The sequence below is a fragment of the Euprymna scolopes genome, chromosome 1, assembly GCF_053919585.1.
Source record: "Euprymna scolopes isolate OS-2025 chromosome 1, ASM5391958v1, whole genome shotgun sequence".
NCBI lineage: Eukaryota > Metazoa > Mollusca > Cephalopoda > Sepiida > Sepiolidae > Euprymna > Euprymna scolopes.
In genome coordinates, this window is record NC_136482.1 from 42,313,321 (window position 1) to 42,327,541 (window position 14,221).

Consider the following 14,221-nt stretch of genomic DNA (forward strand, 5'->3'; position numbering starts at 1 on the left):
CACTGACTTTCACCCCTTGCCATAAAAACTGACACTATTTCTACGGAAGTTACTTTATACAATAAAATATATTTGAGGATGGTCTAGCTATTGTTACTCACGGATTATTAGCTCCATTTTTTCCGTTAAGAAAAGCGGAAACTTTTCTGGAAAGGTAACGGTTACCAGAGCAGCGCCCTAACACTTTCCTCAAATTCCTATAAATAACGACACATTCCTCCAAAAAATTCCGATACTTTTTTTAATGGCTGCTAGCATACTTTTCACAAATAAAGAGTATAACGGAGTAAATTAGTTCTTTCAGTTCGAAGCACTCGGAATGATAATCACGGATGCCAGTGATTGCCAGTTGCAAAAGCAGAAACTACCTAGCAGTACATACCAGCACCCGAAATTCATCCCCCTAACCAAACCATTCTCCAATAACGTCCGGTGATAACAATGACAGCAAGCCGTTCCGTAGCTGGCACTGCCAAACAACGCACAACAATAGAAGCCAAATATGTTTCTTGAGACCACGTCTTCCATTGCCTGCTCTTTTTCAAGGCTAACCACTCTAGTTCAAATTGTTTGCTGAGCGTGCCATTTACTGAATCTCTCCTGGCTTTATGTTAAATTGCAAGGTGCAACGGCAGCAATCGGGTCGAATTATGTAAAATAATATGTTATGAAGAATAAAAGAATATAAAGTATACAGGAAACAGACAGCGTAGATAGATTTATGGTTTGAACAAATAGATATAATCAATTAACGCAGGGAGTTATTTTAATATTAGAAGGCATAGGGTACGTTTTACAATGTCATGTAGAATATAAGGAAACGCGAAAAAATATTACATTTAGAAAAAATAAAATTCGCGTTGCAGCCTGTATTAGTAATAAAAATGAACAAATATGCTTGCATTAGATTAAAAAAAATAGTTAAACAGTATAAAGAACTTAACGCCCACACTGATTACAAAAAATTATATAACAGGTCCAATGGAAGAATACATTAGCGTGTAGAATTGGAATATCGCTTCTGAGTTCGAAATATATATATATATATATATATATATATATATATATAAATATATATATATATATATATATATATATTTTTACATAGGCATCACCACATTCACAAGGACAAGAGGTCACTCAAGGATAAAGGTTAAAGAGTGTACAGTAGGAAATGGACAATATAGTAATCATTAGTAATGAAAATTTGGTAAATTTGATAACTTGTATGGAACGGCTCATCAAGAACTTATTTTCGTTAGACTTGAAGATAACCATATTGTAGTCAGCCGGAAAGCAGGAAAACGGAAGACAATTCCACAGCCGTGCAGTTCTGAGAAAGAAGCTTTGTTCCTAGAATCTACGTTTAGGTTTAGGTACATATAAAGAGTGGGGGAATTGTTGATAGTGTTTACAGCTAGACGAATTGAAGCTCAGTCGAACACTTTCCATGAAAATAACGATACATAAGAGACAAACTCGCAACATCTCTTCTGTGAGATAGAGGTTGCAAGGAAGAGAAAAGGACATCTCCTACGAGGCTACGAAGTCTATTTTGAACTCTATCAAGGCAGGACAAGTCCTTTCTAGCAGCTCCTGCCCAGATGTGGCAACAGTATTCCATCCTTGGACGTACCTGGCTCTTATATAGAGAATAGCATCAGCAGTGAGATATTTACCGGATCGATAGAAAAATCCCACCATTTTTCCAGCGGCCTTGGCAACAGATTTGATGTACGTGCTCCATTTAAGATCAGGAGTAATGGTCAAGCCAAGAAGCTTGTCAAAACTTGAGGCCTCCTGAAGACGAGAGCCATTCATTTCAATTGATGCCAGATGTGGATCAGAATGTTGATGATGTAAAGAGAGAAGCTTGGTTTTAGATACATTAAAAGTAACCAGCCACTCCTCGCCCCATTGTACTACGTGCTCAAGATCAGAGGAGAGAGAATTGGAGAGAACTTGGTCGTTTACTGTCTTAGATGTGCTACCATAACTGGTAGTGTCGTCAGCATAAATGTCTACAAATGATGTAAGGATGTGATTTGGAAGATCATTAATGTAGATCTATAAACAGAAATAATAACTTTACTGTCCTATATGAGATAGAACGATTAAAAGCATAATGTTAAAAGCCAAAGAGGGCCTGTAGATTCGGCTAGCAAAACAATATTTAGAAGATATTTTGAAGACAATCAGATTATAGCCCGCTAGAAAGCATGCATCAGACGAGAGTTCACATGTGTGTAGTTCTAAGAAAGAAGTTTTGTTCATGGAATCTACATTTAGGTCTAGGCAATGATAAAAACTGAGAAAGATTATTGATAATGGTTTCGGTTAGACGAGATTTGTTCATGAATGTTTGGTGAGGTTTGCAATGATTTGAGCTCGGATGAGTACTTGTCATGAAAAAACGATAAAGCAGACAGATGCTCGCAGCGTCTCTTCTGTGGTAAAGAGTGTTCAGGCATACCAATTCTACAACAGGAATGCATGATGTTAATCTTCTCTAGTCATAAACCGTCTAGCATTTTTACTCGACGGAAGCAAACCAACTTCCTAGTATTTTATTGATGGGCAATATCCCTAGTGTAGCTAAACTACTACTTGTAGTATATGAGTGTTTCACTATTTGACAAATATGCATGTGTTACTATTATATATGTTATGTAATGTTATATGAAATTGTTTGGTCTTAGAATTTTCATAGGTTTGCATGTGATTTCCATTGTTTATCCGTCGATATTTTCTTATTGCTATACCGCAACATTATATTTTTCTCATTGTCGTATTCATATATCGACATATTAAATCATTTTTCACACTCCTTGATATCAAGCATAAAACCAACATTTTTTATGAGTAGTTTCCCTGCCTCGGTTATTCTTATCTCTCCCCCGTTTTATTGAACAACACTCCAATTTAATAACTATCTCCGTATATTTTTATGGTTTTGTGTTTCATTCATCCTTTATGCTGTTTATCTTTCTTCCAATTTGTTTACATTTTCATCCTTATGCGCCTAAGCTTGATATCGAATTTCTCAATATCTCTGACATTGCATTGTTTTCTTCTTTCTGACGAATACATTACGTTAAAAAATGCCTAGCTACAAACAACCGAAATACAACCATATGGTAAAATAACCTGACTCAGTTTCGTGGCTGAAACAAATACATACGCGATCAGGAAAAGATCTGGATGTAATGAAAAAAAAAAGGGTGCGTTTAATGTGACTACCCCTGAAAGTAATAGGGCTTTTTTTTGTAATTTTCTGATTGAGATAATTATGTTCAGTTTGTTACATTATAAATGAACGTGTTCTCTTTTTTTTACATTTATATTACGTGCTCATATACCTTAACCCCAAATCGAAATTAACCAAAGTAAATGTAAGTTGTTGAATTGCGTCAGGTTATCCTCTATGTTTTTTGTTGTATATAGAACTAAAAACTGCATATATGTTGTTTATTTTATTAATACTCACATTTCTTCATGTTTACAATATATATATATATATATATATATATATATATATATATATATATATATATATATATATAAGTTTTTATAACACAATGATAGTTTACATGAGTTTTTCCAATAATAAATACAACTGGATATACTACTTGGTGTTTACATTTTCGTATACAGCAATAGTAGTAAAAATATCTCGTTATATTCATTTAGATGAACTAAAACAAATTCGAAACAAAAACGTATTTTACAACTAAAGCAATCTGAAAGTTCACATGGTCTTTGAATTTGAAGGTAGGAAATAAAATAAATATATCATAAACTATTAATATAACAATAATAATAATAATAATAATAATAATAATAATAATAATAATAATATCAAAAGGATGATGGATAAAAATGAATTATTTAATGTATTTTATTATATAAAATACATTAAATAATACAAATAAAAAATACTTAAATATAACCAGAGAAAACAATCATAGTGGACTTATAACAGTGCGCGTATGGACATGTATGAGAAAATTGGCATCAGACGAAGGATAGGTTGCTTGGGAATATTTCAATAGCAGCAATTGAGTACGCTCGTATGTAAATTAACAAGTTTGCGTAAGTTTGTGCCACAAGAAAAGGAGAGAAAAATTGTTCATGTAGTCGGAAGGGAAGCAGATGAAATGTAAAATCGACGGTGAAAATGGTGCATGCTAGAGCGGATCACGTGTGTGCGGATGGACTCTGAAAAAATGGTGGTACATCAAATACCGTAAACGACTAAGTTCTCTTTGATTCTCTCTCCTCTGCTCTTGAGCATGTCTAACAATGGGGAAAGAAGAGGTTGGTTACCTTTAATGCTTTTGTCTTTAAATCATCAACGCTCTGATCCCTGTCTGACATTAATTTAAATGAATGGTCCCAATCAAGGGGATACTCCTTGTGCTGACAAGCTCCTACCTTGCACGTTACTCCTGATCTGAAATGAAACATGTACATCAGATCTGTTGTCACGGTCGCTGGGGAAAATATCGGGATCCTTGTAGCGATCATGCTAATGCAGTTCTTTACCTATATGATAGCCAGGTACGTCCAAGGATGAGGGACTGTTGCCACATCTGCGCAGCAGCTGCTAGAAAGATCTTGTCTTGCCTTGACAGAGTGCAAAATAGACTTTGTAGTCTATTTTCTATTTCCTGCATCTTCTTTCTCACAGAAAAGAGGTTGAGAGCCTATCTCTTCTTTAGCGTCGTTTTTATGGAAAGTGCTCGTCTGAGCTCCAATCTATATCCCACCTCGCCAAACTTTTACGAGAAACACTCGTCTTACTTAAAACACGATCAAAAATTCCCCCACACTTTATCTGAGCCTAAACCTGAACGTAGAGTCTCTGAACAAAACCTCTTTCTTAAAACTGCACACCAGCTGAACTCTCTTCCAAATGCCTGCTTTCCGGTTGAATATTATATAGTCGTCTTCAAGTCCAACGTAAACAACTTAATGATGAGCCATCCCCCATTATTAATCCAATTTACCAAATTTCCACAACTAACAATTACTACGACATTGTCCCAATGAGCACAGCACATTTATTAAGCCTTATCATCGAGTGGCTTCTTGGATTTGACAAGGGGTGAATCCTTGTAAAAAAATAAGATCGGGTCTCTATGGATTTTCTGGGGGGTGCCAGGTTACAAATGTAACTAATCATTAATTAGCAGTAATTTTTAAATTCTTTTTTTTTTACACATTAAACTGTTGTACATTTTAAAAGTCACTCTATATTTATATAAGTAAATGTAGATATATTATATAATATATCGGTGTAAATCAACTCTTAGCATCACAAATTACAGTTAGCTAGTAACTCACTCAGATGACTTCTATTTAAACTCCAGTAGTTTAGTTTTTATTCCTTAGTTTATGCGACCTCTGTATATCTTAACTTATATCATTAACTATTCGATATTGGCATTACTTTAATAATTCTGCTGTGAATTCATTATTCAAATAAACACAATTATTAGTAATTTTATTTCTAATGTTACTATTATTCTTAGACGTGGTAATTAATATCTTGTCGTAGGATTGGTTAAATTTATTAAATAGTTTCCTATTTTTCGATTGTGTAGGTATTCTATTTCAATATTACCATTGTGTTGATTTATAGATTTTAGATGATTATATTATAATTTGATGGAAATCGCTATTAAATGTGTGTGTTCAGAAAGTAACGATTTCCAGGTTTATATCTAGTTTTTTTTTATTTTCAGGTAAATTTTACTGTAAACTTCTTTTCGGTTTTGTTGCTCAAATATACTGTTGTTTGAGTTTTCACAAAGCATAATGGGTCATCTCGTTCATAACTTGTTGAAATAATTCATTACATATGCACAGACCTACATACCTACTTGTCAAAATTTAAAGACCTATTTTTATGTATAAATTAAGATTATTCTTTAGACTTGTCAATGACATATTATAATACTGATTAAGTGTTCTCATTGCTAGTTTACTATTTCTAATTCTAATGACTCAAATTTGGGTTCATTTTTTTGTAATTTCAAGGATATATTAAATAAACTAACAGATCTATGAACTTGATTTTTGGAACTTTGAATACTATTACATTATATCACATATAGTCTGGAAAAAACGCATCCATTAACAATCTTTACACAAGCAACATGAAATATTAAAAAATAACCACTTGTTAATGATTATGATTTAATCTTTTACAAATTTATTAACGTTTAATGTTGGTTTGGTTTCGTTGTTTTACGCCATATCAAGCCTTTTCGGGTTATTTAATACCGAATCCAAAGATTTTGAAGAAAATCTTTTTAAGAGACTATATTTTTTGTTTGCAATTCGGTTTCTATTTAACCCATAGTTGGGACACTTACAGGTACTACCACTGAAACCCAGAGTGGACCTGGGAGCAATGGTAATTAAAGGGTGTCTCCACACTCCCCCAAACCCGCAAGGTTGGGTCTCACAACCAGATATTGTTTAAGGTCATATCCAGAGCCGATTAACGTTTATAAACTGTCACTATATATATATATATATATATATATATATATATATATATATATAAATATATATATATATATATATATATATATAGAGAGAGAGAGAGAGAGAGAGAGAGAGAGATAGGGGGTGGTAGAGAGAAAGAGAAAGACAGAGAGAAATGGAAAGAAAATGAAAGTGAGAGAGATATTAAGAGAGAGTGAGAACTAGAAAGCGAGAGAGAGAAAAAGAGCAAGATTCAGACGGATATATTATTCTTGAAAGGTAGTGTATATCAATAGTAAAATATCGCAAACGGCAATGATTTAAGCGGTTGTGATAAACAGCAAATAATTGCAGCTGGAATAGGTGTTTACCAGACAGAATCGCATCTTGATTCAAAGAAAGCAGGCTGTCTATTGAGCAATATATCTTCTGACTAAACTGAGATTAAAATCAATGGTGCAAAAAAGACGTGTCTCCGCACCTGTATCCATCCCAATTGTACGCTGTCAACAAATATCGATATTTCCCTCATTCATTTGTAGTAATATTTCAATATTTCATTGATTAAGATATTAAATATTTGCGTCAATTGTGTCGACTATATATCTCGGTCACTTAAACAGCTATAATTATTTGGAAGTTTCATTGGAATTTCCTTTCGAAAGTCTCAATATCATGTAGCAATAATAACTATTAGGTTGGTGCAAATATAATATCGTTTGTGTCATGAAGTTAAAACTCGAAATACAACATTTTTTTACTCATGTTCACCCTTTATAAAGCGTATCGCCACTTGGATGCGAGGGGCTTCTATTTGGGCTCATGTCTAGGAAAGATTAACAAGATATTTGTTTATGTTAAATTTAAACTTCTGCATATCAGTACACCCAGGGAAGCAGACAACAGGAAGGATCTTCCAAATACTAGTTTCGGTGGACGAAACTATTAGAATATAAATCTTTCTGGCATTTAGTGACAACAAGAAGGAAGGGATTATATCTTTTTGCTAAGCGGGTTGTTCGAGGATATGTACGTCGAGGGGTGAAATAACTTCATCAGAACACATTCCATGAAAATATTTGCGAAACAGGCACAGTGATGCAGGATTGTGCGATCAGACAGGGGCTGAAGCTTAGTTACTAAAATGGGACCGATTAGATTGAAAACTCTTTTTTGGATTTTATCTAAGAAGAAGAGACTAGTGGTAGATTTCCCAGCCCAGATGTGACAACAATACTCCATGCATGGGCGAATGGTGTCCTTGTGAAAGTACAGGATAGTCTCAGGCGTGAGTAGTCTTCTAGCCCCATAGAGGGAACCACCTTCTTTGCAGCAACCTTTGCAATGCCCTCTATGTATTTGTGCCAGTGCATATTACCCGCAAATGGTAGGCCGATGAGTTTGAAGGTAGAATGCTAAGGTAGGCTGCTAGTTGTTATGGATATAGGGAGCTGGAAGGGAGCCTTGCAATTGTTAAGTGAGAGCAGCATTATAATTAAATAAATTATCATTGAAAAATACCAACATGCTAGCTATAATTAAAGGAGTACCAACATTATAATTCGGAAAAATATGCATGAGTATGTTTCGGTCAGCTAGACGGTCTGACGGGATATTGCTTATTCAAAAGTGAAGCGCGTATAGTAAATTTTGCAGCTATATTTTTAGCAAGTCTGATTAGGTACTATTCAGAATAGAGCGAGCTAACGTAATTTATTTGTTTGAAAAAAAAGAAGACAAAGAAAAATGGAAAACTAAAAAAAAAAACATATAACAAAGTAGAGAGGACACAAGAAATGAAACATATCTAAGAAAAAGAGGTAGAAATAATCTTAAAAACAATAATATTTATAATAAAAATAATAGAATTCATAAAAGAAACATTAAATAATAAACTTATTAAAAATGAATGCAATAATTATTATTGCAAAACGTAAACAATGGAAAATGATAAATATGGTAGTAAAAATAATGTAATCCTAAAACTATTTGATTTAAAATTTTACATTAATAAACACATTTATCTCGAATATCAATATGAAACAAAACAGTATTAAATAAAAAGGAAAGTACGATTACATTTGAATATATATGTAGGTTGAAAAATTCTAGTTTGCGTTAAATACTGAGACGAAATATGATACAACTTTTTGAGATCAACTGTCTGCGATGGAATATTATTAAGTTAACGATGATGAAAACCGACGTTCTGGTTTTGTTTATAAAATAGCCATGTATTTTATTGAGAATAATTCGATTAAATATTAAGATTTATATAATTACAAACTTAAAAAAAAAACGCTAATCCAAACAATTAAGTATATATGAAAAACACATTTAATAGCCGCTGTAACATAATGCAAATATCATAAAATAATAAAAATAAAGCTATGAATACAACAAAAAAATATATGAATTAACATACCAAGATAATTGTTAATAAAAATATCAATGTTTTTTTTCATTTACCTTTCAGTAAGCATGATGTCACGGCTACTGATTCCGTCCAAATATTTCCTCGTCGGGTGGCCTATACTTTCGGATACATCGAAGAGAGATTTTAAATAACAAACATTCAATAAACCATTAATTTTTATTTAAAAAAAGGAATTCAAGACAAGAAGAATGTGTTACTCTACTCTAACACATTGGAAGATTTTGTATAATAATGTTATAATAAAACGTGGCGGAAAAGAGTAAGTAGTTCAGATGATATAAAGAAATCATACTTAGTAGAAAGTGCATTCGGAAAAAGATCAAACGATATGAAAAACTACAATAATAGAGCAGGCTTACTATGAGACAAGGTGACGAATATGTGAATATCTATATATTTATAAAATTAAATTGTCTGTCCGTCTATCTGTCTTTCCATCTGTTTGTGTACATTCCCCTATGCTATAACACTGCCAATTTTCAGTCTACAGACTCGAAATTATTCATACAGGGTACTGATATTTGGGAAAATCCTTAAAATCTGTTTGTAATCAGAAATTTGGCTGTCACGGGGTACAAGTCTAACGATTTGAGCTTTAAGAACTCTAATTTTTGGTATGAACTATTGACTATTTATACATAGGTTCTCTTGGACATGTGTCTAACGTAATAACTTGATTTGAGCCCAAAACACTAAATGTTAAGGTGTTACAAGGTCAAAGTTAAAAAAAATGCTACCTCTGCGGTTTCTACCAAATTACTCAGAGAGTTTCTGGTCTAAACATTTTAAATTTTATATAAACGGTATCCAGATATAGGACAAGCTTTTTAATCGGTTTGGGTCGAAAATGTTATCTACCAATATATAAATCGATGTATGTATATTTGCATGACTGCTTAACACTTCCGACAAAAGTAACAGATTTTCTCAGGATCAGTATCGTTTTGAAGCTCGACCTGTCAGACGCAAGTATCGAACAATTGACTAAAACATTAATTTTTTCCCTCTCGGCACTTTTTAGAAGAGAAGGGTCGCTTTTTTCGCTGATATTTTCGAAAGTCATCCCCTCTTTTCGATTGTCTAGCCTGAACTTAAACCTACGTCAATTCCGGTTCGCCGGTACTCGTAACAGCAAGGACCTCACGTGTTTCCCCGTTCTTTTAGTCCTTAGCTGTACGGGTTCGAGCCTGTCTTCCTCCCACTACTTTTTTTAATTTTTTGCTCAACACACACGTCCAAACACCCGGAAAACGCCGGGCTGAAATGCTAGTAACATAAAAAAAACCCACAAATATCACTAAACAGAAAAAATTTGTTTAAAAAATATTGAAGATAAATTTTCAGTCCAAGATCTGTAAACATGGCGTTCGACATTAATTCCCCAGATAGAATCGATTAATAAACTTTATTTTATTTTGGAATGTTAAAACAATAATACATTTTACTTTATTTTCTAAAGTTTAGAAATAAGTATTGAGATCCCATTAAAAATCAAGCATAAACTGGAATATATTTAATATTAAATTATATAAACATTAAATTATTACTTTAGTGAACAATTTACTTATTAATCATTTTAGGAATATCTCATTTTTATACACAATACAAATAACTGTTTAATTTTAAATATGCCGTTTACAAGTTAAATCAATAAAAATGAAAATACTGTCATAAAGACTAAAGTAACTGCGCTTTATTTTATGAAGAGTTCGTGTAAGTTTTAATTCTTGATATTAAGAAGTTTAACATATGTAAAGTATATTGTAAGTCATATATTTTACTATTATTTAAAAATATTGAATCCAATAGAAACATTATAACAGTTAAATGCGTCTTGAGCAATAGAATATATGAAATAATTTTACTTTCCCTAGGACAGGAAATTTCCATCACGTATATGGAATAAAAATCCTTACCTAAAGCGGTTAATGTACAAAACATATTTAAATTCATTTACAGTATTTTCTGTTGTAGTAACTTTTCTGTATGCCACAGGTAGGAGTTGATTTTTCATCAGAGTGTTATAGAAAAGAAGAACCTTATTTCTCATTAAAAAGTCATACTACCCGAATATATTACATGGTTTTATGATTTATTAACTTTTATGTCCGTCACAGTAGAATTTTGTTTGCTTTTTCATGAGTACTATACTGCAAAAATACCTTATTTCGTTGGTAGAATAATCTACAAGTACGTCATTTCTAAGAAATAGATGAAACTACTTTATAATTTTACATAATTTTATTGTGCTAACTTTTCTGTGTGTCACACGTGATATTTTTTTGTTTTTACATAAGAGTACTATAGTAAAGAAACATCTTATTTTTAATGTAAATATCATACAGCTAAATATATTACATGATTTTAGGTTTTGATTACTTTTATGCCCGTTTCAAGTGGAATTTAATTTGTTTTTCATATGGGCATTATACTGTACAAGTACCTTATTTCTCGTGTAAGGTATTGTACAAGTACATTTCTTCTTATTTCAAAATTAAAGAACTCCTATAGTTATTTTCTGATCTTCGGAAATCTCCGAAAGCAATCAGATTTGATCAATGTGGAGTTTTTACTTTTTATCAGACAATTGCTATTCAATTTGGACAATCCCTACTTAAGGGGATCTTGTTTCCCCCCAACATCTTGGGGAAACAATTAAATTTAAAAAAACGTTCCCGTAGTGAATAAAATACTACCCCACAGTAAAATTTGACCTCATTAAGTAATTAAAAACGGGCACCTGCTAATTATAATAGTTAAATAAATTCAAACGTGTTTCCGTTAGTCTCTGTGGTGCCCCAGTGGTTAACTTCGCCCTTTTTTACACTTTAATTGCCAACCTTTGCCTCAAGGGTGCGGGTTGGATCCTTCATACATACCTACCAATTTTTTTTATTTTACACCCCTACCCGATTCAAACACCCGGTGTTTTGATTTACCCCAAATCACACACACTTCCAAACACCCGGGCAACACCAGGTACCCCCCGCTAGTCTCTAAATATAAAAGCGAGAATGTGTGTATGTATGTTTGTATGTATGCATGTGTGGTTGTATGTCCACTAAAAACTTTCGGCAAACACGACGAAAATTCACAAACTCGGTATCATATTGAAGCTCCATCCTTCGCTCGAAAAAATATTGAACAATTGGCCAAAAACGTTAATTTTTTCACCCCGAAATCGACAATTTTCGACAGGGGTGAGGTCAACAAAAACGGTCCTCTCGTGACGACGACCGGTTCTACTCATGCGTCAGATGACATCCTGACCTGATTTACTGTAAATAGTTGAAAAACTGACTAAATTTCATGTACGTCGCGTTAGTTCAGTTGGTTAGCGCGTTGGTTCGTTATCTAAACGTTTTGGTTTCGAATCGCTGTGTAAGATGTATCTTTTTTCGATTTTTTAAATTTAAATATTGAACCAGTGTTATTTAAGCCATTATTCACGTAGCGTTCGTTTTTCTTATTTTTTTTTTTACTTCGCGTATCCACCCCCGTCCACACACTCAAACACACCCGGGTATCCACCAATTTTTAAAATTTTAATATAGAAACAGGCTTATTTAAGCAATTTTTCACGTGTTCCTTTTTTTCTATTTTTACATTTAACATCGTTCGTTTGCCTTACGTTAGTTATTTTTTAGTATTTTTTCAATGTTTTGATTTCCCCCCCGCTTACGTTTTAACGTTGTTTTCTTTTTTTACTTCGCTTATAACAAACAACCCTGGTCATTGACCTCACTTGCTGAATAGGTATTGCTCTACGACTTCCGTTCGCGCACCCGTTCAATTTCCTTCTTACTTAAATAAATTCAAACATCTTTCAGTAACTCATTCTGGCTGGCCGATTTTATTTTAAAACTTCGCCTCAGGGATACGGGTTCGATCCTACCAACTTTTACCCCCCCCCCCGGTTTCTTTTTTTAACAGTACACACAACTCCACACATCCGGGCAACGCCGGGTATCCCCGCTAGTCTATATATAAAAGCGAAAATGTTTGTGTGTTTGTATGTCTCGCAAAAACTTTCCATACGGGGCACGGATTTTCTCCAGATACATATCATTTAAAAGCTCCAACCTTCGCCGGCCAGATTGGCCAAAAGCATTTATTTCGTCAACCTGAACTGGCCCATTTTCTACAAGGAGAGCGCCGAAAAGATCGTTTCTTCATTTTTTCTCATCCTGCTACTACGACAATGACGTCATGTTTGACCTAGAAAACATACACGACAAGAACGGTGAAGCATAAAGACTGGGGATTACCGGATGAAAATGAAAGCAAACCGGACCGGTTTTAACGCTATACCGGCACAATTGAAGTGTGACCCCTGGACCATGCCTCTCATCGTCGAGAGGAAAACGCCTCACTGTTGAAACTGTTTGCTGCATGGAGATATAGTAAAGGTGTGTCCAAAAAAAGAAAGCAGAGGCCCCACCGGCGGTTGTGTCATCGGAAAAGACTGAGAAGGGTGGAAACAAGCCGACGGCGGAAGCTTTGACCCAATGGAGCACAATAGCAAAGAGAGTTAAGAATGCAGCAGAGAATTCAGTAAACGAACGAAAATTCGGGTGAATAGGAAGCTGGCCTCAGAGTCTGAGAAGGAGAAGAAGGTGGAGAAAAAAAGGCTGAAAATAAGACCCAAACAGCAAGCACAAATAAAGCCCGTGATGAACGCAAAGATAAGAACAACTCTGCTCAGTCCCCACTTGGACGACCAGACCACCCCCTCCCCTTCCAATACAACCAACTTGCCTGGTGAGGATACACGGGTACAGGAGTCTATAGACGATTCAGTCCAAGCAAAAGACGATGAACACACCGTTCCTGCCAGCAACACCGGTCCCGACCGAAAGAACCCGGAAGAGGCTGTTTCTTCCCGGGAGGAGGGTGTGTGAAATAGAGCCAACCCAGCTGCTATCGGAGCTCTCTAGGAATCAGAAGAAAAACATGAAACCATTGGCGAAGATTCAATGTGGACGAAAATAGTGTGGAGAACCCTGAAAATGTTAGGGATGCCTCACTAATCATTACCATTGTCAGGAAAGAAAAGAACGGTCGAGTAAAAGCATTGTGGCGAAAGCTAGAAGAAGCCAACAGCGATACCGAAATGAAGCTAGTGGAGGAGGATCACCGTCGCTGGCGGAAATTCACCACAAATGTGGAGGGAGGGTTCCTATATATGATCACCTATTCCTTTATAGAGCTATTATATTAACATTTCCCCTGGACGTGATAGGTCTGGTCCGAGGAGGTAAGTTCACAACGGAGTTGGTAACTGACAGA